Genomic DNA, 27,116 nt, shown 5'->3' on the forward strand with positions numbered 1-27,116 from the left:
AGAATAGGTCGGGACTGAATGATGTATACGGGGATTTCAGCGAAATTTCTTCAGCTTGCCCGAAACGATTTTGCAACATGAGGGTGGACACCGTCCTGCAGCGGAATGACGCCGTACTTCACCATTCCTGATAAGTGTCCGCTTACCGCTGTGCGTTAATTTTGGTGCCATGTTATAGAAAGTCAAAGAGCAATGGGTCATAGCACACAAAGGAAAAGTCATCATCCTGGAGCTGTCGCATAAGTTATTTCGAGTACATTGTAGAAGTTTTGCTGGGACGGCCTTACAGGTCCTCCCCACGCGATTTCCATATTTTTCGAGCCTTGACGAAAGACATTTTATGGCCGTCGATATCCTTCAAACGAAGAGGTGCAGGCCTGGGTACGATTATGTTTCCGTAGGCAACCGCAAATATTTTTTGATAAAGGCACTAACAGACTTGTCTAATTTAAATCAGTTAAGACGACTGCTTTTGAAGTAATAGACAACTTACTCACTTTTTCCATCATTATCGTTTTTATTTGACTGCAAGTTACAGCAGCCGCGCGGGATTAGCCGAGCAGTCCAGGTCGCTGCAGTCATGGACTGTGTGGCTAGTCCCGGCGGAGGTTCGAGTCCTCCCTCGGGCATGGGTGTGTGTGTTTGTCCTTAGGATAATTTAGGTTAAGTAGTGTGTGTAAGCTTAGGGACTGATGACCTTAGCAGTTAAGTCCCATAAGATTTCACAGACATTTGAACATTTTTGTGAAGTTACAGCAAACATCCTGAATTTGGTCGATGTGGCCAGACTTGATCTTGTCGCCCGTAGCGGCCCGGCGGGCAATGTTAGCACAGCAGTGCGAAAGAAATGAGTTTGACGTCAAGCATATTTGGCAGGGAATCCCTTACCAGTGTCCTTTGACCACCTGGTGCAAGTCAATGGAGAGGAAATAATAACGAGGCTCGGAGATGACAACGAGGCTCGAACCAGAAAAACCCCAGCCCGAACGGGAAACGAACCTGGAGTCCCGTGAACGAAAATTAGCAGACCTCCAGCTACTGACAACAATGCATAAGAATCTCTCTTGGCCTATTGCAGCACGATATTTACATCTCTTGAACAAGGCAGGTAACATTGCAATTGTTCCTTGATTAATTGCGTCAATTTCTCACCTTTATTCTACAATCTTGTATATTTCTTTACTTTTCATTATTGGTTGATTCCTCTCCTGAGAGTGCATTCGAAGTGAAGAACAGGTAACATTTTAATGATCAGCCGGCCTGATTTTCCATATTTTTCGTCTTATAATATAAGGTGTTTCACTTACTGTCGTGGGATACAGGAAAAAGGAATTCCAGCCTGTACTGTTGGTGAAAAAAAATAGTTCAAATGGCTCTGAGCACTATGGGAATTAACATCTGAGGTCATCAGTGTCCTAGAACCTAGAACTACTTAAACCCAACTAACCTAAGGACAGTGCACACATCCATGCCCAAGGCAGGATTCGAACCTGTGACCGTAGCGGTCGCGCGGTTACAGACTGAAGCGCCTAGAACTGCTCGGCCACACCGACCGGCTGTTGGCGAAAATAGTGAGTACTGTTTTCATCTGCTAACTTTTATGCCGTCAAGTGTGCATCAGAATATCAGATACGCTGCTGTCAGTTGTGTGACTGATCTTGTCCATTATTCTGAACCAACATTCCTGCACAGCGTTATTTAATGACATGAACAAGTGCTCACCTCACAGTGCTATTTCTTGACTATGGTACAACTATTTCAGTGTTTGCCGTTGAAACAGATCATCGACGTCGTTGTTGATCTTAACAAACGAAGTCCTCTCACAATACTGAACGAAAATGGCGGGGTGTACTCCCACCGAAATATCGCCGGTCGCTGTAAATATTAACTGGGTGAATTCCCGTAAGTTGTCTGAAAATTGTATACGCCAGGAGAAACTCATGTCTCACAATGAGTACTGTGCTTGGAATATGTAATAAATAGCTGTTAAATGCATTGCCAATTGAATATATCTACAGAAGAAAGTGCTACCCCACTAGAAGGTGTTTGGAGATATTGCGTGTTGAAGATTTGATTACATTCGAAAACAAGAACGTAGATACAATAAGACAAAAGAGTATATAAAGTAAACAGTGCATTCAATCAATATGTATAGAGTTAAAAATTTCCAACATGTGCAAATGCGAAAATAGAACAATAACTCGAACACTCTAATCCTCACTAAGGTTATGGGTGTCACTGTCGCCGACCGACCCCTTCAATATAGTATGTAGAGAATTGTAAATGTATCTCCGACAACTTATAATTTCACTGTACTGTGTACTGTATAGTGACTCGGCACACTGTCTGCCCTGCAGGGATGGAATAAACTACGATTTTCTTGTATCAGTGATTTCTGTGGATGCTACTGTGCGGTAACTGCGATTTGTCACAGTTAAGAATCGTAGTTAACGAATTCACAACTTGTATCCCTCCACATTCAAATAATGCTATTTTTGCGATTTTCGCTACTTCTACGATTTTTGCTACTTCTTCGATTTTTGCTACTTCTTCGATTTTTGCTACTTCTTCGATTTTTGCGACTTCTGCGATCTGAGCTTTATGTGATTTCGGCGGTTTATCACTGCTAGATGTTACACTATCATTACTTCCAAGTAGGAAGTGAACTGTGTAAACATAATCAAGAAACATCGTTAAAGTAACCCTACTAACAAGAAGTTACGCGGAAGGGGATTATTAATATTTCTAACGATTGTTCCTCAGGTGTTACACGATACACCGAATGTATTTCATATCAGCAAAACAGTCAGTAGCGAGTATACTTCACTTATGTTCCTCCTTTAGCTTTAATTTTGTATTAATTGAACAAGTGTGAAACCATTGATAGTGTGATGTTGAGAACCATAACAAAAATTAGCACACAGTACGATAAGAGTTCATGTTTGGAATACGGATTCTAAACGCGTTGCTACGTTCACAGGTATCTGAACCATATTTTCAATCACTCGATATAGTGATAACTCAAAATATCGTTGACAGAAGTACTGGAGAAGTTGCCACAGTTTCTCTAAACGGCCTTCACCAGAAGCAAGGTTAGTTTCTAAGTTTGTGAATGAACGTAGTGACATAGTTTATGCACAGTGTGAAACCTCTTCCCTCCAAGCAACTGCTTTCATCGCTAAAACTATTAGCAGTTGCATAGTGTGAATTGTATTGCTAGTAATTGATAGCAGCATAAAAGTTTAGTAACCCTCGAGGTTTCCAGCCGCACTTTCCATTTCGATTACTGGCTGCTCTATGTTCCCCTCCACATCTAGAACAGATAATCGTGAAGATTCAAGATGGCTCTTCAAGAACTTGCAACTTAAAGGGGCCATAATTGTTAACATTAGTGTGCAAAATGTCACTGAAGTCATTATGTGATATGAAAGGAATGATAAATAAATGTGAACTACAATGTCAGTCAACAATCAAAATTCCATTCTCACCTTGCTTAAGCCGTCCCGTACCCCAGAATTTTCTGCCGTGTATTTAGTGATAAAGACATGCTAGAGTGTAATAATATTGATCCGTTCATCTCTCCTGGCTTGAAATGATGGGTATGATGAAGCCTGACCTGTAGGTCTAGGTTAGGATGAAAGGTTGCGTATTTTAAGGTTGATGTGCGAGTGAAAACAGTGGAAAGTACTGACCTTACAGTAACAAGCGGACATTGCGAAGAATATAAGTGCAATATTTCAAAATATATCTGCATATTATACTGTCGGAAAAAATAACCGTCTTGTAAGCACAGTTGTTAAACATGTGGTAAACGTTACATAGTAGACACCATGTTGCAGTTTCAGTAGTTTATGTACGATACATGTGTGTAATACGCATCAGTATACTCATCAGAGCCTTATACATTATGTTTTCTTAAATTACCCTGTTGTTTTAGCTTTCATGATGAAAAGTATGTTTCAATATTTCACGAAAACTCCAGGCTGTACTTTAGGTCTATCTACTAGCACAACCTTTATTTGGCATCCACATTCGTTGGTTGCACCAATTTTCAACCGGATATAAAATTTTTCTCAGAGCAAATTAGCTTCTTCGTTCATTTCATCGTCCTTAAATACGCAATACATCCATATCGGGAGACGCAAGGTTCTTAGAACGAAGTACGAACGTAGGTGAACAGATGGCATACAGCATCTAATATTAACTTTTTAGTTGCTACTTGCTAGTTGTGGTTCGCCGATGACATTGTAATTCTATCAGAGACAGCAAAGGACTTGGAAGAGCAGTTGAACGGAATGGACAGTGTCTTGAAAGGAGGATATAAGATGAACATCAACAAAAGCAGAACGAGGATAATGGGATATAGTCGAATTAAGTCTGGTGATGCTGAGGGAATTAGATTAGGAAATGAGACACTTAAAGTAGTAAAGGAGTTTTGCTGTTTGGGGAGCAAAATAACTGATGATGGTCGAAGTAGAGAGGATATAAAATGTAGACTGACAATGGGAAGGAAGCGTTTCTGAAGAAGAGAAATTTGTTAACATCGAGTATAGATTTAAGCGTCAGGAAGTCGTTTCTGAAAGTATTTGTATGGAGTGTAGCCATGTATGGAAGTGAAACATGGACGATAACTAGTTTGGACAAGAAGAGAATAGAAGCATTTGAAATGTGGTGCTACAGAAGAATGTTGCAAATTAGGTGGGTAGATCACGCAACTAATGAGTAGGTATTGAATAGGATTGGGGAGAAGAGACGTTTGTGGCACAACTTGATTAGAAGAAGGGATCGGTTGGTAGGACATGTCCTGAGGCATCAAGGGATCACAAATGTAGCATTGGAGGGCAGTGTGGAGGGTAAAAATCGTAGAGGGAGACCAAGAGATGAATACACTAAGCAGATTCAGAAGGATGTAGGTTGCAATAGGTACTGAGAGATGAAGGAGCGTGCACAGGATAAATTAGCATGGAGAGCTGCATCAAACCAGTCTCAGGACTGAAGATCACAACATCAACAACAACAGTTGCTGCTTGCCACTTGTAGTTGCGAGTTGTCACAGAAACCACAGTTAGACTCGATAGATTGTCGCAAAGAAAAGCAGTAGTACGAAAGTAGGCCATCAGATGGCACACGGCGTTGAATGATACCTGCGCTTTGTTGTTGCTATTTGCGACTTGTCACTGAAATCGCAGCTCTACTCGATAGCATGATACAAGGTTCACAGAAAGAAGTACGAAACTTAGCCGAAAGATGACACACCATGTTGAATGTTAAATACTACTTACGATTCCTAGTTGTGAATGAAATCGCAGTCGGATTCTGTCAAGTTTTGATATCCGTGGCTTCTCAATCACTGTGGGTCGTAAGAGATACAAGATTTCTTGTTCACTCGTAGTGCTCTGTCGCCAGAGGAATCAACATCTTTCAATATCGCAGCGATATAAGGATCATACCTAATCAAGACAGGAAGCATTTGTATTCACGTTGAAAAGCAACATCACTTAACGAATTGTGACATTTTGGCATATCGATCATTCCTGTCTCCTTCAATGATTTACAGCTGGACAGAGCGATATTGTTCTATAATAAATGAGAATATTTAACAATATCTTCCGGTGCTTCGTTATTGATTGATATCGCATGACTGGTCTTCAAAGTAACAAAACCGCCACAGCGTTTGTAGACTCGTGTGTTAAGCAGGAAAAGAGGTGTGTTAGGGGAAAAGCAGCGTAGAACGTTATGGAATGCTTCGTGTCCCGTATTTTTAGCAGTATTGTGAGAGGTTTTCATTTGATAAAATCAACAATGACGTCGATGTTCTGTCTCAATGACAAATACTGAAATAGTTGCACCTTCGTCCTGAAATTGCACTGTGAGGTGAGCGCTTGTTCACGTCATTAGATAATGCTGTGCAGGAACAACGGTTCAGATTAATGGACAAGATCAATCACACAACTGACAGCAGCGTATCTGATATTCTGATGTACACTTTATAGCATAAAAATTAGCAGATGGAAACAGCCACGGCTGAACTAGCACCGATGTGAATGAAACGTGGTGTATGTTTTTCAGGATACACAGATATACTATAAGGTAAATTAATGGATGTAGCGAACTGTCTGGGAAAGATGGAACGTTTTTAACCTGAATAGAATCGTCACTGTGACATTTAACCGTATGTTCTGAGTACTGGGATTGCTCTCCAACATCTTGCTCGGATCGTTATCCTTACATGTAATTATTTTTTGAAAAACTGAAGAATCGCAGGCATCAGTTTATAACTTTTACAATTCCTTTAGACTGGTCATTTTTTCTTCTTTATGGTGTTCGTCTGTTTCTTCCCATATTTAGTAAATTTGGGAATTTGCCAATGGAAACTGTCCGTAACAACATTTTAATCCCCCCTTCCCAAATCCGAAAAGGAAATAAAGAGCATGTAGGAGTGTGTGGGGACGGGTCTGAGAGTGTCTTTCATTCTGCTTTAAGTAGTGAATAAACTCTATGACAGTGGTAACAGTGTACAAATCTCTGCTTACGTCAGAGTGAATAGCGATGACCCGAGTAGGGATTCTTTCGTCACAGAGCTCATCGTGTGCCTCAATAACGTTGGTACTGATGGCCATAATACATAATGTGTTATAGATCATCAACACGCAATAGAGTAGACATCAATCATTTAAGGTTATGTTATTGTTTTACAGAAGTAGTGGCTGCTTTTGTGGTCTGCAGCCCAGACACCTGCATTATACTCCGCAAGCCAACTAACTGTGTTAGGCGGAGAGTACCTGAAGCACTACTAACCGTTTAAGAGAATCAATCGTACGGAAATAAAGAATGTGAAGTCCGTTATGAAACGCCTCATTGAAATATTATGAGCTGCACTATAGATAAGCGATTGTACAGGGTACTTTAAATTCTGGTCTTGTGAAGCCCTTTCTTCTGGTTTGTACTGTCATTTACAAATATGCAAAATACTCCATGGTTGTTCATCACCTCTGTATAAAACTGCTTGATACATTACACTGTTCATAAAATCATTCGTACGAGAACGCTCTAGTCAAATATGGTACCAAACCTTTATTTGTTCCTTCATGTTAAAAAGCTGTACTGTGATTTATAGTCGGAGACAATATTCGAGAGAGCCTTCGCCTTTTCATTATGATGAGTGCAAAGGGGCAAAGCTTTACTGCTGTTGTGCCTCATAAGTGGCAATGAGATACAGTGCTACCAAAATAAACCCGACCCGTATGTATCTAAAGTTAACCTTGCACGAATCAAATAGTGATACGTCAACAGAACCAACATTAAGACTTACCAAACATGAATTTTAAGAAAATCAGTTTTATAAAGAGGTCAAGTTTTTTTACTCCTAACATATGGATGTAAAAAAATCGTCTACATTTATCAAGCATTACAGCTAGTAGTAACTTTATTCGTGTTGCGGAGGACATGATGTCGACCTCTTAAACTGATTTTCAACTTCTTTGCAACTTTATTTTTCCTGCAGCGCTTAAGCTATTCACGACTGACCCATTCCTTCCTAAATAGCTGTTACTGTAAACGCAGTCAACGAATACAGCAGTAAGACTTGAGATGCTGCACTTCAGATACATTATTCAGAGATTTCCGACTCATTGGAATGGCCGGTGCAAACATCACAAGGAATTCCGCCTTTAGATGATGGGTAGGAAAGCTAACAGCTGTTGCCGGTGCTGCAAATTTCTGTCACCTTGATCACAACATGTAGAGACATTCTGACTTTCGGTGAGTCGCCGAGCTATCGATAATGGTATACTAACAGATTACCCGAAACCCATGACATAACCCTATATCGCTATTAATAAGATTCTGTGTCTATGTCTGAACTAAGTTATGTCTAATAGTGGTTCTCACAGTTGTACTGAGACCCAGGCAAATTTTTTCTTTTTCCCTAACTCTCAAGCATTTAACTAAAACGAAAGTGACCAGCAGCCCATAGTTCGTCTGGATGAATATAACGGCACGTCTAAAGCCCACTCTGCGGATTGCTGGCGATAGAATCGAAGGACGAGGGTCCTATCTGAGATGACTTTCGCCTACCTAATCTGATGGCGCAGAAAATTAAACCATGTGATCACTGCAGCGCGGATCCATGGTTTTCGCTATTAGAAGTGTGGCAGCACTTGCTGTCCTCCGGGGAAAATGGAAGTACTAATCCCACTTGTCACCAACGAGCCAGTTAATCAATACTTACTGCACTAGCAGGTTAGCTGCACTCGTGCTCGACGCAATAATTCGTTAGCGGAACCGACAAGAGGACTGGTTGCTCAGGTGTTCAATAGGGTTATCAGCTGACAATCCTAACCTGTCGACATTCACGAAGCAGAAAACACAAGTCAGAGCAGTCTGGAACTCATTCTGAAAGTCGTCAGCATACGCAAAAAAAATTAAACTGCTGTCGCAGACTGAATAAAATTGAGCCTCAAGTAGACTACTACATAATATAACGGACTGTACTCACAATTACACCTTGGTAATGCTCATAAGGATGTTGCGACAGCGCAGAGACTTTGTTGGTATGACATCAACGGGGACTCAGTTAAAAGCAAACATCTCCTAATGTGAGACACTGCGTAGCAACTGCACCCCATGCTCAACTTGGTGAAACGTTCATTGTTATATTGGTTTTACTTCGTCTGTGCAGATAGTGGGAAATCCATTCAACAGAACACTTTACGCTTTCATTGACAAAGCAATGGTGTTGTCACAATTAAGATTAAGCGTAATTCGTTCTTTAGTTGTTGTAGAAAGCTGTCAGTGTTTGATGTTTCCTCCTACATATATGATTAGAGCTTTCTCTTCCCTCACATTAGGAGACGCTGGAGTTGAATCTGAACTGTACACAGGTTTTTCATCCCGTTTCGTTGGTCATTTTCGTTGGTTGTCCCACATTACACTTTGTTGATTTGTAACTTTAAGTTATTCGTAGCTTTCAGAAAGTAACAATGAAAGCATTACTGAGAAATACTTTTCCTAAGCTCATAATAATCAAACGAGCAGAGAGTTTTATCTACTCCTAATATTGCCAGTATATACACTTGAATAATGGAACATTAAAAAAATCGAATGTATATCTGAACTTGCAGTAAGGTTAAAAGAGAAAAACAAAAATAATTAGCGCATCTATCGAAGAGGAAGGCGTTTCAAATATTTCACCGTGTTCTGGATTTATAGTGTTCTTGCCGCAGTCCTTGGACCTGAGTATTATGCGTAACTATGCTTTAGCTCCGACATCTGGTACAGAAATGACAATAAAACTCATTAGGGTTTTCGATCGGCCCCAGGAGAAATCGTTGCTGCCTGCGCAGGATCACTGATGCTAAGGCAGTGCACCTTTCAAAAAAATGGCAGTGAAAAATTATTCTTTTTGCTATTCGTGCAATTGACTCGTCACAACCCTTCAGAATTTGTTTGGTTTTTTTGTTTGGTTGCATTGTAATCATTGCCCTTTTTGTTGGAGCGCTCAGAATTATCCTGCTCTATTCACTTGACGTTTTCATGAATTCTATTAAATATTCGGAGTTTTCCTTACTTAAGGGGACCACACCATGCCTATCTAACCCATGTTAATTTAGGCTAGTATTTGACTCATTTCTGAAAAACTATTTGATGCAAAAACTTAATATTTTTACTGTATGTTACATGATGCTAATAGAGTCAACTGTACTAAAATCTACTTTATCCATTTTATAGTTTTTAAGAAATACTTTTTTAAATTTATTAACAAAGAATATTAAGTTTGTTCTTCAGAAAATATTTTTTCTGAACTTCCTAATGGGGGAATATTAATGAATGTAGTACCAGAGGTGGCTTTTTATGTTATGCAGAGTCTCTGCAAATTTCATTCATTTATCTATGATAGTTTCTTATATAATGGGGCATATGTACTTAAAATTTTAGTCTGCGGCAAACTGACATCGAAGAAAAAACTTTTGAAATTTGTTACTTACAGTTAATTAAAACTGTCCTGCTGCACATGATGGCCTTTCTTTAGCTTCTAGTAGGTCTTCTAGCTTCTTTTTCACCTTCCTGGACGTTTGTCTTGCTTTCTTGGCCACATTAGATGCAGACCTGTCGGCATCTGCTATCCTCATTTTACCGCAATGTTGCAGCCCAGTGATCATATTTTCACCAGGATTAATTCCCAGCTTTTTCAGTACCTAACACTTTCCAATATTACCACAATTGAATGTAATAACAGCATCATCAACTCCTAGTTCCATTGTATGCATGCCTACATATACAGTTTTAGGAAGGCGGTTCCAAATTATGGTGTTGAAACATTCATTTACGTTCTGTGTCTGCCCATGCAGACATTTCCTTAGAAGGTCAGGATGAGGCAAGTCTCTGAAAATAGGTTTAATTGCTGTAATTACAGCAGCAGGAAGAGAATGCTGGTGAGAATAAGATTCTCCAGTTGCCTGAGCCCTATTGTATTTGCACCAAGAATTTTCTCCTGATGAACACAACCCATGACATGGCTTATCGTCAGTAGAGGACGTTTGGTATAGGATTCAGTTGTAGGAGCTTCTTTATAAATAGCTGTGAAAGAGATGAGTACATTTATAAACAAGCACTGCGAACGTAAGTATAACAACTACTCGCAATCACACTTGTACAAAACAAACAGCGTGTTTGAAAGCGTGTTGTTTGCCCGCAGCTCGTGGTCGTGCGGTAGCGTTCTTGCTTCCCACGCGCGGGTTCCCGGGTTCGATTTTCTCTGCCTCGTGATGGCTGGGCGTTGTGTGATGTCCTTAGGTTAGTTAGGTTTAAGTAGTTCTAAGTTCTATGGGACTGATGACCATAGATGTTAAGTCCCATAGTGCTCAGAGTCATTTGAACCAAAGCGTGTTGTTTACAAACAGCAGAAACAAAAGAATACCGACCGTTGCATTCCAAGGATAGGCAACACACTAGGGAGTAAAGAAAAAATCCCTAACGTGGAATATAGGGGATATAAAGATCTAAAATATATGAGGAAAGTGGGTGACAGAAAAGTGGTCGTGGCACATAAACGCACGTGGTAGGAAAATGCTCTTTAAATGCAGATAAAAGAATTTTTTCAGTAAAATTGTTTTCAGAGTACTTAAATAAAACCTTAATCTATCGAAATATGCTGAAAACCGAAAATCAATTTTTTCGTCCTGAACCACGGTGTGGTCCCCTTAAGAATAGGCTGAAGGGCCAACGAAACTGGTACACCTGCCTAATATCGTGTACGGCACCCGCGAGCATGCAGAAGTACGGTAACACGACGTGGCATGGACTCGACTAATGTCTGGAGTAGTGCTGGAGGGAACTGATACCATGAATCCTGCATCGCTCTCCATAAATCTGTAAGAATACGAGGGAGTGGAGGTCCCTTCTGGACAGCAGGTTGCATGGCATTCCAGATATGCCCAATGATGTTCATGCCTGGGAAGTCTGGTGGGCAGCGGAAGTGTTAAAACTCAGAGGAATATTCTTGGAGCCACTCTGTATCAATTCTGGACGTAGGGTGGCGCATTGTTCTGCTAGAATTGCCCATATCCGTCAGAAAGAAAAATGGACATGAATTGATGCAGGTGATCAGACAGGGTGCTTGCATACGTGTCACCTGCCAGAGTCGTACCTAGACGTATCAGGGATCCCATATCACTCCAACTGCACATGCCTCGCACCATTACAGAGCCTCCACCAACTTGAACAGTCCGCTTCTGACATGCAGGATCCATGGATTCATGTGGTTGTCTCCATAACCATACACGTCCATCCGCTCGATCCAGTTTGAAACTAGACTCATCCGACCAGCCAACACGTTTCCAGGCTTCAACAGTCCAACCGCGGTGCTGACGGACCCAGACGAGGCCTAAAGATTTGTGTCGTGCAGTCATCAAGGGTACATGAGTGGGTTTCGACTACGAAGGTCCATATCGAAGATGTTTCGTTGAATGGTTCGCAGGCTGACACTTGTTGATGGCCCATTATTGAAATCTGCAGGAGTTTGCTGAAGGGTTGCCCTTCTGTCACGATTAATGATTCTCTTCAGTCGTTGTTCCCGTTCTTGCAGGATCTTTTTGCGGCAGCAGCGATGTCGGAGATTTGATGTTTTGCCGGATTCCTAATATTTATGGTACACTTGTGAAAATCTACACTTTATCGGTACCTCTGAGATGCTATGACCCATCGCCCGCGCGCCAAGCGTAACACCACGTTCAAACTGACTTAATAACTTGCCACTGTATCAGCAGTAACGGATCTAACAACTGTGCTAGTCTTATACAGGGTGTTACAAAAAGGTACGGCCAAACTTTCAGGAAACATTCCTCACACACAAAGAAAGAAAATATGTTATGTGGACATGTGTCCGGAAACGCTTACTTTCCATGTTAGAGCTCATTTTATTACTTCTCTTCAAATCACATTAATCATGGAATGGAAACACACAGCAACAGAACGTACCAGCGTGGCTTCAAACATTTTGTTACAGGAAATGTTCAAAATGTCCTCCGTTAGCGAGGATACATGCATCCACCCTCCGTCGCATTGAATCCCTGATGCGCTGATGCAGCCCTGGAGAATGGCGTATTGTATCACAGCCGTCCACAATACGAACACGAAGAGTCTCTACATTTGGTACCGGGGTTGCGTAGACAAGAGCTTTCAAATGCCCTCATAAATGAAAGCCAAGAGGGTTGAGGTCAGGAGAGCGTGGAGGCCATTTAATAAGTCCGCCTCTACCAATCCATCGGTCACCGAATCTGTTGTTGAGAAGCGTACGAACTCTTCGACTGAAATGTGCAGGAGCTCCATCGTGCATGAACCACATGTTGTGTCGTACTTGTAAAGGCACATGTTCTAGCAGCACAGGTAGAGTATCCCCTATGAAAACATGATAACGTGCTCCATTGAGCGTAGGTGGAAGAAACTAAAGTGAGCTCTAACATGGAAATTAAGCGTTTCCGGACACATGGCCACATAACATCTTTTCTTTATTTGTGTGTGAGGAATGTTTCCTGAAAGTTTAGCTGTACCTTTTTGTAACACCCTGTATAGGCGTTGCCGACCGCAGCGCCGTATTCTGTCTCCTTACATGTCTCTGTATTTGAATACGCATGCGTTTACTAGTTTCTTTGGCGCTCTGTGTATAAGGGAGTAGTCAGTCACCAACAATATGTTCTCTGACATTATCTAAAACAGTGTGACAGTGCTCATATAATTTATGGATGTCACACTTGTCAAACGTTTTGATTCAGGTTAGATATGTTGTTAACAAAAGCCTGAAGCACCTTCTAACTCTGAAACTGTGGGTAAGACTTGTGTGGAAGTACAACGTGGTGAAATTCCTGCACAGCCCGACGTACTTCAGCAAGTGGACATCGAAACAGAAGTAGGATTTACTAGCTTGTATGTCGCTATTTGATATCAGCCACTAGAGCATTTGGCATTATCCTTCAATGGCTGTGTATTCATCTGAGCGCTCCTGAAAACAAAAAGCTTCAGATTTTGTACGACTATTTTGTGGAGAACTGTCTGGATAGCGGGTATATGCCACGAGATGTGTGAAACTGAAGCTGTAGGCCCCATCGCACTAACAATTTCTCTTTATGATGATGGAACCGAATGATAAATAGAGTACATTAATGTCAAAACTTCATCCACTTGTCGACTCAGTTTTAAAAAATCTGCCCCAAAAGGGGGAGAAAGCAGCAATGATCAACTGCATGAGGATGCAGAAGGCAATGGAGATCACTGCATTACGAGTATGTGTATACTCGTAATGTGATCCGCAGGGCATGTGGTCTCTAACTGAAAAACTGTCATGATGACCTCTCCATTGACAAAAGGTTCTGAATTAGTCACCCATTGAAATCTCCGGCTGGGAACTGCCAAGGGGGAGGTGACCAGGCGGAAAAATATTACATTCTGCGAGTCGGCGCATGAAATGTCAGAAGACTGAACGTAATGGGAAAGCTAGCAATTCTCAAAAAGGAAATCTACCGGCTCAGTCTACATGAAGTGAGGTAAGTGGAATGAAATAGAAAGAAGATAAGGATTTCTGGTCAGACGGATATAGGGTAATATGAACAGCAGAAGAAAATGGGATAATGGGAGTACGATTCGTTATTAGTAGGAAGGTGGGGCAGAGAGTGAGCTACTATGAACAGTTGAGTGACAGCATTGTTCACACCAGAGTCGACAGCTAACAGCAACCATTGACACACGATGAAGAAGCAAAAGAGTCAGCCTTGCTTATACGGATGTAACTGTTATTTGTTCACCAACGAGGCGTTTCACAGATTTAGCCATCTTCAGACTGAGTGAATATTAGATGGCGTTAGGTATATGGATACCGAACACACGCAGTGTCCCACCATCTAATTGCCCTCATCAAATATTTGGAAACATTGCGCGTTGTAATTGTGGAAGCATACGACGCAGTCCAATGAATGTGAGACAGGAACAGGCCTGCTTAGATCTGTCATCACGCAGACTTGTCGGAGGTGTAGTTGCTCATCTCCGGGCTATGCACTAGTGCATGAGAGATCTATGTGGGCTTGATGCTGTTTCGCATTCACTGGACTACGTCGCATACCTCAAAAATTACACCGCGCAATGCAAATAAGACTTTCGTTTCTTAACTGAATTCTTCAATAAATTTCGAAGATTTCCTTGGAAAATACACGGAAACAGTGGAAGATTCCAGCTGCATTACATCATGGTCAATTACAGATTCCGATATCAGATACTGGATGGTAAGGGGTACCCAGGGGCAGGTATAGACTCAGATCGTAATTTACTAATGATGAAGAGTAGACTGAAGTCTAAGAGATTGAAACGGAAGGGAAAAGCATGGGCTCAATCTAGATATAGTGGGAGTCAGTGAAGCGAAATGGAAACAGGAAAAGCATTTCTGATCAGATGAGTATAGGGTAATATCAACAGCAGCAGAAAATGGTATAACGGGAGTGGGATCCGTTACGAATAGGGAGGTAGGGAAGAGAGTATGTTACTGAGAACAGTTCTGTGATAGGGTTGTTATTATCATAGTCGAAGGCAAATCAACACCGTCAACGACAGTTCAGATAAATATTCCGATGTCGCAAGCTGTAGACGAAGATAGAGAAAGAGAGAGAGAGAGAGAGAGAGAGAGAGAGAGAGGAAGTATCTGAGGATATTAAAAGGGTAAAGGGACATGAAAATTTAATAGTTATGGGGGAATGGAACGCAGTTGTAGGGGAAGGAGTAGAAGAAAAGGTTACAGGAAAATATGGGCTTCGGACGAGGAATGAGACAGGAGAAAGACTGAGTTCTGCAGTAAAGTTCAGCTAGTAACAGCGAATACTCTGTTCAAGAATCACAAGAGGAGGAGATATACTCGGAAAATGCTTGTTGACACGCGAAGATTTCAGCTAGATTACATCTTGGTTAGACGGAGACACCGAAATCAGATACTGGATTGCCAGGCATATCCAGGAGCAGATACAGAGTCAAATGACAATGTTGTAGTGACGAATCGCAGGCTGAAATTTACGAGATTGGTGAGGAAGAATCAATACGCAAAGAGGTGGAATACGGAAGTGATAAGTAATAACGAGACATGCTTGGAGATCTCTAACGCTAAAGACACGGCAATGAGGAACGGATCAGTAGGCAGTACAGTTGAAGAGGAATAAACACCTCTAAAAAGGGACATCACAGAAGACGGAAAGGTAAACATAAGTACAAAGAAAGTAATTGCGAAGAAACCACGAGTACTTCAGTTGATCGATGGATGGAGGAACGAAAATGTTCAGGGAAATTCAGGGATAATGAAGTACAAGTCACTGAGGAATGAAATAAATACGAAGAGCAGGGAAGCTAAGACAAAATAGCTGTATGAAATACGTGAAGAAATCGAAAAAGAAACGATTCTACATCCACATTTATACTCCGCAAGCCACCCAACGGTGTATGGCGGAGGGCACTTTACGTGCCCCTGTCATTACCTCCATTTTCTGTTCCAGTCGCGTATGGTTCGCGGGAAGAACGACTGTCCGAAAGCCTCCGTGCGCGGTCGAATCTCTCTAATTTTACATTCGTGATCTCCTCGGGAGGTATAAGTAGGGGGAATCAATATATATGATACCTCATCCAGAAACGCACCCTCTCGAAACGTGGCGAGCAAGCTACACCGCGATGCAGAGCGCCTCTCTTGCAGAGTCTGCCACTTGAGTTTGCTAAACATCTCCGTAACGCTATCACGGTTACCAAATAACCCTGTGACGAAACGTACCGCTCTTCTTTGGATCTTCTCTATCTCCTCCGTCAACTCGATCTGGTACGGATCCCACACTGATGAGCAATACTCAAGTATAGGTCGAACGAGTGTTTTGTAAGCCACCTCCTTTGCTGATGGACTATATTTTCTAAGTACTCTCCCAATGAATCTTAACCTGGTAGCCGCCTTGCCAACAATTAATTTTATATGATCATTCCACTTCAAATCGTTCCGCACGCATACTCCCAGATATTTTACAGAAGTAACTGCTACCAGTGTTTTTTCTGCTATCATATAGTCATACAATAAAGGATCCTTCTTCCTATGTATTCGCAATACATTACATTTGTCTATGTTAAGGGTCAGTTGCCACTCCCTGCACCAAGTGCGTATCCGCTGCAGATCTTCCTGCATTTCGCTACAATTTTCTAATGCTGCAACTTCTCTGTATACTACAGTATCATCCGCGAAAAGCCGCATTGAACTTGCGACACTATCTACTAGGTCATTTATATATATTGTGAAAAGCAATGGTCCCATAACACTCCCCTGTGGCACGCCAGAGGTTACTTTAACGTCTGTAGACGTCTCTCCATTGATAACAACATGCTGTGTTCTGTTTGCTAAAAACTCTTCAATCCATCCACACAGCTGGTCTAATATTCCGTAGGCTCTTACTTTGTTTATCAGGCGACAGTGCGGAACTGTATCGAAAGCCTTCCGGAAGTCAAGGAAAATAGCATGTACCTGGGAGCCTGTATCTAATAATTTCTGGGTCTCATGAACAAATAAAGCGAGTTGGGTCTCACACGATCACTGTTTCCGGAATCCATGTTGATTCCTACAGAGTAGATTCTGGGTTTCCAAAAACGACATGATACTCGAGCAAAAAACATGTTCTAAAATTCTACAACAGATCGACGTCAGAGATATAGGTCTATAGTTTTGCGCATCTGATCGACACCCCTTCTTGAAGACTGGGACTACCTGTGCTCTTTTCCAATCATTTGGAATCTTCCGTTCCTCTAGAGACTTGCGGTACACGGCTGTTATAAGAGGGGCAAGTTCTTTCGCGTACTCTGTGTAGAATCGATTGTTGGAAGGACTGACTCAGCACATAGGAAAGTCAAAACAATCTTCCGTGAAATTAAAAGCAAGGGTGGAAACATTAAGAGTGCAACGATAATTGCACTATTAAATGCAGAGTAGAGAGCGGTTAGGTGGAAAGAGTACTTTGAATTCCTCTAAGAAGGGGCAGATTTGTCTAACGTGATAGAAGAACAGGATTAGATTTAGAAGACATAGGGGATCCAGTATTAGAATCAGAAATTAAGAGATCTTTGCAGGCCCTGAGATAAAATAATGCAGAAGGGATAAATAACGTTCCATCAGAATTCCTAAAATCGTTGGGGGAAGTGGCAATAAAACGACTATTGGTATTGGTGTGTAGATTGTCTGACAACATACAATCCGACTTTCGGAAAAATATCATCCACACAATTCCTACGACTGCAAGAGCTGAGAAGTGCGAGAATTATCACACAATCAGCTTAGCAGCTCATGCATCCAAGTTACTTACAAGAATAATATGCACAAGAATGGGAAAGAAAATTGAGGATATCTTATATGACGATCAGTTTGGCTTTAGGAAATGTAAACACACGAGAGAGACAATTCTTAAGTTGCGGTTGATAATGGAAGCAAGGCTAATGAAAGATCAAGACATGTTCATAGGATTTGTTGACCCAGAACAAGCGTTCAACAATGTAAAATTGTGCAGGTTTTCCGAAATTATGAGAAAAAAGGGGTAAGCTATGACAAAGCGTGGTAATACAGAGTATGTACAAGGGTGGACGATCTGAAATGAAGAGCTCAGATTAAAATGGGTGTAACACAAAGATGTAGTCTTTCACCCCTCTACTGTTCTATCTGTACATCGAAGAATCAGCGATGGAAATAAAAGAAAGGATCAGGAGAGGAATCAAAATTTAGGGCGAAAGCATATGAATGATACGATTCGTTGATGACGTTCCTATCTTTACTAAACGTGAAGAAGAATTACAGGATCTACTGAATGGATGAACAGTCGAATACGGATTGAGAGTAAATCGAAGAAAGACGAAAGTAATCAGAAGTAGGAGAATTAAGAACAGTGAGAAACTTTAACATCGGGATTGATGGTCACGAAGCAGATGAAGTTAAGCAGGTTTGCTACCTAGGCAGCAAAACAGCGAGCAAGGAGGACATGAAAAGCAGACTAGCACTGGCAAAAAGGGTATTTCTGGCCACGAGAAGTCTACTAGTATCAAACATAGGCCTTAATTTGAGGAAGAAATTTCTGAGAATGTATGTTAGGAGCACAGCATTTTATGGATTGAAACAGGGACTGCGGGAAACTAGAACAGAATAGAATCGAAGAATCTGGGATGTGCTGCAACAGACAAATGTTGGAAATTAGGTGGACTGCGAAGATGAGGAATGAGGAGGTTCTGCGCAGACTCGGAAAGGAATGGAATATCACCGACAAGGAGAAAGGAAAAGATGATAGGACATCCGTTAAAACATCAGGGAGTAACTTCCGTGGTACTTGAGGGTGATGTAGAGGGCAAAAACTGTAAATGAAGACAGAGAATGGAATACACCCAGCGAGTAATTGAGGATGTAGGTTGCAAAGTACTACTCTGAGATGAAGAGGTTGGCGCAGGGCAGAATTTGTTGGCGGGCCGCATCAAACACGTCAGAAAGAAGACAGATGACCTTAAAAAAAACAACGGAAGAATCAGCGTGGTAGGAAGTAGGATACAGAAGTACAGAGTAATGATGAGCTGCATCTGAAATTCGCTAAGGACGCCGTCTACAGGTAGCATATTTGACTGGTAATCAAATCTTCAACTGTGTCCAGAGTTCGATCTTCGCCACTGCCTAAAAAAATGGTTCAAATGGCTCTGAGCTCTATGGGACTTAACATCTGTGGTAATCAGTCCCCTAGAACTTAGAACTACTTAAACCTAACTAACCTAAGGACATCACACACATCCATGCCCGAGGCAGGATTCGAGCCTGCGACCGTAGCAGTCGCGCGGTTCCGGACTGCGCGCCTAGAACCGCTAGACCACCGCGGCCGGCACCACTGCCTAAATTTTAAGTAAAAATCACCAACAGTGGTGGTCAAAGACTTCTGGCATAAGATATCGATTTTTCGGACAGCGGCCTTGTCAAAGAGGACGGAATTACGGACTGAGGGTCAGGGTATTCTCTTGCCGTTGCGGTGGGATACTGCCCCTAAGAGGCGAAACAATTAACGACAGTGAAAATCAAATTTTTTTATTCGCAACAGTTAGCCACACTGTCCAGCTTCCTCTCTAAATTGTTGATGCTCCGACTTAGACATTTGTCGTGGCGTTGTATAAGCGTTCCATAACCCTCGTCACAGAAATCAGCAGCCTGTGCTTTCCGCCAACTCTCTATTCCGTTCTGCGTTTCTGTTGTTTGTGCCAAAATGTTGCCTTCGTATCTACCGGGTCATCCGAGCAAGATGAACAACGGATGGAGCCAATTAATGGTTGTATTGTGGGTGACTAAGCACTTCCCATCGAAAACGCTGCAGGAGCGCCTTCATTGCCCCTGCAGAATGCGGCTGAAAGTTTTCTTGAAGAAAAAGACGCATGACGTTTATGTCATATAAGCTGCATAGCTTCAAGGCGAAATCTCTCACCAGATACACATACTTGGCGGTACACACTGTTGTTTTAGGCATTTCTATGTGAGAACTTCGCGCTTTGAACTGAAAAGAGCGACGTGAAGCGATCGACAGGCACACTAAAGACACTGCCCAACACATATTTGCAAAGTTTCATCGGATTTTCACAATGGTTTCCATTTCGCACCTTATCGGACCTTGCTTTCCAAATACGCCTCGTAATGCGAAGGATATTCGGAAAGTAAGTTCCGATCGGTCAACAAATGGAATTCACTGTGAAAATCTAATGAAGCGCTGCACGTATGTGTTCGACAGTGTCTCTAGTATGCCTGTCGGTTGCATCACTTTGCCCTTTTCAGTTCTGAGCACATGGTGAGCACATAAAGTTGCGTAGAAAATAGTCTCTTGTATCAAGTATGAGATCCTGGTGAGAGATTTCGCCTAATGTTATGCAGCCCACATTACAGAACTGTCATACGGTTCCTACTTCGTGAAAATTCTTGGTCGCAATCCGCATGGGCAATGAAAATGCTCTTGCAGCTTTTTCAATGGGAAGTGTTTGATCACCCGCACTACAGCCGGTAATTGGTTCCCTCTGTGTTTCATCTCTGCTCACGTTAACTACTGGCTATGAAGACAACTTTTTCGCACAGACAACGAGATATAGATGAGCGTAGAGAATTGGCGGGAAGCACATGCGGTTGCCTTTCATGAGGAGGGCATTGGAAAGTTGGTATAACGTTGCGACAGATGTCCTAGCTGGAGCGGCGACTATGTAGAGAAGTGGCTGAAAGGTGGAGCCAACTGTCGCAAACAAAGCATTTCTGATTATCAATGTAGTTTCCATTTCGCGACTGATCAGAACTTACAGTCTGGACAAGCCTTGTATACAATATGTACAAGGACCAAGAGGGATCAATGAGTGTACGATAAGAGTGTAGGACCAAGAATGAAGAGTTCAGATTAAAAACGATGTAAGGCAAGGATGTAACCTTTCATCCCTACTGTTCACACTATACACTGAAGTACAAAAGTGGTATTATTAATATTCGCTGATGAAATTGCTACTACCAGTTAAAGTAAAGTAGAATTATAGGATACGTTGGAAGGAATGGGCAATATAATCAGTACAAAATAAGAATTGAGAGTAACTCGAAGAAAGTCGAAAGTAATGAGAAGTAGCAGTAATGAGAACAGCGAGAAACTTAACATTAGTATAAATAGTTTACGAAGTAGATGAAGTTAACGGATTCTATTACCTAGGCAGCAAAGTAACCAATGTTGGGCGGAGCAAGGAGGACATCAAAAGCAGACTAGCACTGACAAAAAGAGCATTCCTGGCCAAGAGAATTCTACCAGTATCAAACACAGGCCTCAATTTGAGGAAGAAATTTCTGAGAATGTACGTTTGGAGCAGAACATTGTATGGTACTGAACCATGAATTGTGGTAAAACCGGGACAGTAGAGAATCGAAGGATCTGAGATGTGGTGCTACAGACGAATGTTAAAAACTAGGTCGACTGAGAAGTAGGGAATGGACAGGTTCTTCGTAGAATTGGCGAAGAAAGGAATATGTGGAAAACACTGACAAGAAGAAAGGACAGAATGATAGGACATTGTTAAGACATGAGGGATTAAGTTACATGATTTTAAAGGGTGCTATAGAGCAAAAAGATTGTACAAAAAGATAGAGACTGGAAGACATCGAGCAAGTAATTGAAGACGTAGGCTACAATTGGAAGTCTGAGATGAAAATGTTGGCGCATGAAAGGAATCCGTGATTCGCAGTGGGCTACGTCAACTCAGTAAGAAGACCGATGATTAAAAAAAAAAAAACGTAGGTTTTGCAATAAGTAATATCGCAGTATGCAGTACAGTTGGAGAGGAGCAGAAGAGTGGTCATTTCTTAAAAGAGCAATCACAAATGTAGGACAGTCAGGCCTAGTTACAAGGTAGATAATTCCAAAGAAACCGTGGGAAACAAAAGACATGCGTCAACCGATCAAAGCAAGGAGGAAGCACTAAAGTATTATGGGGAAGACAGGAATACAGCGATATAAATCAATTAGAAATGAAGTGAGTGGGAATTACAGGGCAACCAAAGCGAATTGGTTGCAGGAGAAATACGAAGATTCCGAAAAAGAAATTATCGTGAGAAGGACTGTCTCATGTACAGAGATATCAAAGTATTGTTAGGTAAATAAAAAAATGGTTCAAATGGCTCTGAGCACTATGGGACTTAACTCCTAAGGTCATCAGTCGCCTAGAACTTAAAACCACTTAAACCTAACTAACCTACGGACATCACACACATCCGTGCCCAAGGCAGGAATCGAACATGCGACCGGAGCGGTCGCGCAGTTCCAGACTGAAGCTTCTAGAGCCGCTCGGCCACTCCGGCCGGCGTAAATCAAAAGCAAGTGCTTAATTTGAAGAAGAAAATTCTGTAAATGTAGGCTTGGAGCAGAGTGTTGTATGACAGTGAATCACGGACGGTGCGAAATTGGAAGAGGGAAGAATCGAGGAGTTTGAGATGTGGTGCTACAGCAGGATGCTGGAAATAAGGTCATCTGATAAGGTAAGAAATGAGGATTTTCTCCTCAGAGTGTCTCATGAAATCGTAAAATATTTGCAAATGATAACTTAACAAATTATAGCAAAGGCTATTCCTTTTCTACGGAATCAGCACCTCAGTCCCCCTGAGATATTTTTGAATTCAGATTCTCTATGAGTGGACACAGGATAGATAGTCGTTGCAGAGCAATCGTAGGCGAATGATATGCCAGTACATCCATGCATCACAATTTTAACAAATTAACACATATTAAAAACTGTTTTACCCGTATTGTATATTATAAATGTCGCTATAATGAAAGATTAAAAAACCGGTGAGAAGTCACTTTTTTATGATACTTTATTTTGCCGTTACATTTATGAGTGTAGTCGGCAATCTTGGAAGCGACAAATATATTTTAACCGCAGTTGAATATGGTCAGACCATCCTGGAAAAAAAGCCATACAACAGTGACTTGTTGGCGTTATTTCATCCATTTAACAAACATTGAAATCAATTGCTCGTAAAACGTGTCTCAGCAGCGTCGCTCGGTCCAATCATTTTAAACTACGATTATTCATGATAACCTCATTTCGTCATATTGCCATCATCAGGTGCTCTTACATGTTATGTCGCTGCTGCCATCTCCTGTCTATTTTAGAACTATTAGTTTCTACACTGGGGATGTGTTCTGATTTTAGTTGGATTATATGTACGCTATTTTTCTCTTGACAACTTGGATGACAGTGGATCAGGGATATTCACTTTCATCCAAGTTGTCAATAGAAAAAAGACATATTTACACTGCGCGCCCGAGAGAACAAAATTTCTAAACTGTGCTTGATAGACAGGATGGTGACAGGTGATACTCCCAACCAAGTTCCAAGATAGCTTCTGTTGTGAAATAGGTAGAATACTTTTGGACGTTGTTACACAATAACATTTGCTGTAGTTTTCATGGTCGTTTCTTCTCAATTACCTAAACAATTGCTGAATCTCTCAAGACAATTTCGTCGACTACCGTTAATCTAGTGAGGTTTAACCTAAACCATGACGCCGGTGAAAAGATAAATATGTTAGAAAGATTGGAATTTCGTAAAAATCAGTGGCCATACTCTGATGCAAAGTATATTGGACAGTCAGAGAGAAAATTTCCTGTAAAAACAAGGAACATAAAGATGGATCCAGATAATTTTGAGAAATCAGCTCTTGTGAATGATATGTATATATAAACCGGGCCATTCCTTTAAGGGAATCGAACGCGACTTGCAATTAGAAAAGGAAAACCCGACTTGCTGGAAGAATTGGACATCGCCATTCATGAAAAAAAAAGAAACAAAAAAACATAGTAATATTTTGAACATGAAGGTAATGGCAACGGAATGAGGTTTCTTTACGCCCTCGTAGAATTATTTTAATGCAGAAATATATACTATAACTTCGTAATCCCTCTTCGATCAGTAGCCAGAAGCTGACGGCCGTAGACTTGGAAAATGAAGAAAATGCAGGCGGCCAATAGAACAGCATTATGGTTCAGCCGATAGCTATGATTACGCCGTACTACCGTAGATATGTCAGTCCACAACAACCCCTGGCGCTCTGTATAAGCGCTAACTTGACACTTTTGGAGCCCACAGCATATCAGGAGGACGCGGCCTGATGGAGTGCGCAGTGCGAGGTGGGACGGCTACTGCCGTAAGTAGTGGATTTTAATGTAAGACGAAGACACGTAGTTCATTGTGGTTTTATTCCATTTTATTTTGTGCACTCCACCGTTGTACTGTTAGACTTTTTCGAAGTTTAGCCTCCTGAGGTAAGTTTTAGAACCTGACGTTGAGAACATTGTCTCTCGAAATGTGTATGTGAATTCCTAAGGGACCAGACTGCTGAGGTCATCGGTCCCTAGATTTACACACTACTTTAACTTATGCTAAGAACAACGCACACAGACACACACACACACACACACACACACACACACACACACACACACACACACACACGAGGGAGGACTCGATACTCGGGTGGGAGGAGACGCGCAATCAGTGACATGGCGTCTTAAACCACGCGGCCACTCCGCGCGACTCTCTCGAAATGCTTGCAGACTTGTGTGTAGCATAAAAGTGACGATTGAATGTTACCAGTTCTTACTGTATTACTGTTCCACCAGTCTGTCTGCCTACTCCCTTGACTGACCTTACACGGCATTTGGCTGACAGAATCCATCACCATAGTTTCCTGACATCTGACTGCACCAGTATCCTCTCTGGTTTTGTGATCTGTAATTATTCCCTCCATCAAAATCCTCATCTACACAGTCAGCCCCATATGATTTACTGTCCTGCTGCCTATCTATCGCAAAATTCTCTCTTCTAAACTCCTTCACATACTCGTCCGTATCTGTCAGTAACAATTTGGAAGCTCGTAGATCACCCTTCTCTACACCGAGTAGAGACCTCATATGTTCTAGGGCACTGCATTTATGAACAGGAGTATTAGCTCGCCAGTATGACAGGGGTTATCCAGATGCCGATTTCGTTTAAAAATCTCACTGAAGTACACCGAATATGTCTGGAGCTGCATATCTGACAGAGGCGAGGCTTTTATGACGGTTATCCACACTCGTTTCTCTCCCGAAGTTGACCCATACGGTTTCATCATTTCTGTCTCAAATTCTGCAAAGGTTCTGTAGTCTCTTATAAATGGTAGAACTCGCACAGTGGCTTCGCCGCTCGTATTACTGCTCCAGTGTCCTCTGAATAGGCCAGGAATTCGCTGAGCTGTTCTTGGACTGACTGCTTCTATATGTTAAGATCCACATACAGTGTGTGTTGGTGATTTTCGCAGTGCAAAGAAATGCTTTCCGTCGAAATATTGCCCATTGGTGCACGCAGTCTCCGATGCAATCTTGTCTTTCCTATTACACGTCTTGCCTACAACGGCGCAAATGCATGGATGGATTGTGAACTTTCGCATATCCGTTCTACAGCCGAGGTTATCTGTACCTTGATTTGCGATATCTGTTTTTATTTCTCCATTTTAGTCGATGAGTGACAAATTCTCCCGTTTCTGGGAAGTGAGCTGCTTCCATGCCACAATCTGCTCTCCAAAACCTGCACTCTTTGCGAAAGTGAGCTGCTTGCTTTCTTCACTTTCTTCTTTAGCCAGTCTAGGTTCAATTCCAACAGCTTCAACCAGGGCATGTTGTTCTCTTCTGTCTTTCTAATTTTGTGCAAATTCTTGTTTCTCGAATGTAGACTGGAATCGAGGTTTCTATGTACTACCTCAACCTCTTCCCAGAGTTTTATCGTACTGCATTTATTTTCTATCTGCTTTGCTTGTTCTTTCCGGTCTTTTCTCCCTTTGCGTTTGCTTATACTATCTTTCTACCTGCTTCTGTTTGTTTTAACATCTGCCTAACCCGGAACTGAATGTCGTTCATGATTTTAGAGTGTCAATTACCCTGCACCACAGAAGCTTAAAGTAACTAGTCCGGTGTCATGGGTCTCAGATGGTGGGATTGGTACTGAAGCTCCTCTCAGAAAATTCCGCCACAGTTCCTGGAAATTCCATAGAATCTTCTTGACTAGTGACTTCTGTGTCCTCCCGTAACCAGCTTCACTAGCCCTGTTCATAAAACTAAAATGAAATACTTTGGTCTCAAATCCTGCACACCAGTGCTCTCGTAAATTTATCAAAAACAGAATAACCTTGATCACACGCATAAAATCTTTATAGATATACACAGTACAAGTTACACAAACCCAATCCCATAAATACATACACAGGAAAATAAATAATAGTGACGCCAATGGTGCAGCCATCGTTAATGCGTTATGCAGACGCAAAAAAAAGAAAAAAAAGAAAGGAAAAAGTGGGTACTTCAGAGCACAGAGAAAACCAAAGGGAAATATTGTGGTCAAAGGTTGCCATGAAATTTGCATGTCGTGTGTTATAATTAACTGATTTAATGGCTATGGATGTCAAATATCCCTACACGGTATGCATGACAGTTAATATAAATAATTATCAGATCTGGAAGAGCATGAAATAAGACTCGATAGCTTGTGTACCAGCTACTGCTGCTACACAAAACATGGGAGCGTTTGACATTCGTTACCACCTCCGCATCTCTTACATCTTTAGAGAAAGTGTTTTGCCACTACACAAAAGGGATCTCATCACAACGGACCAAACATCCTAGAAATACAGCATGTCGTATTTAATATTTAACGGTCGCCTAACCATAGGGAAGTTGTAGCGATTAGGGATCTCAAAATGTAAGTCAGAACGAGAAAACAAAAGCTTCATTCAATGTCATCAAGTGACTAACTGGCAGTGAACAACAGATAGATGTTTTGAAAATTCTAGCATACTAAAATAAAATGCTATATTGCAGTGCCGGTGTTGGCTCAATCTAAAATGGTTCAAATGGCTCTGAGCACTATGGGACATAACATCTATGGTCATCAGTTCTCTAGCACTTAGAACTACTTAAACCTACCTAACCTAAGGACATCACACACATCCATGCCCGAGGCAGGATTCGAACCTGCGATCGTAGCGGTCACGCGGTTCCAGACTG

Source organism: Schistocerca serialis, chromosome 4 (assembly GCF_023864345.2).
Source record: "Schistocerca serialis cubense isolate TAMUIC-IGC-003099 chromosome 4, iqSchSeri2.2, whole genome shotgun sequence".
Taxonomy (NCBI): Eukaryota; Metazoa; Arthropoda; class Insecta; order Orthoptera; family Acrididae; genus Schistocerca; species Schistocerca serialis.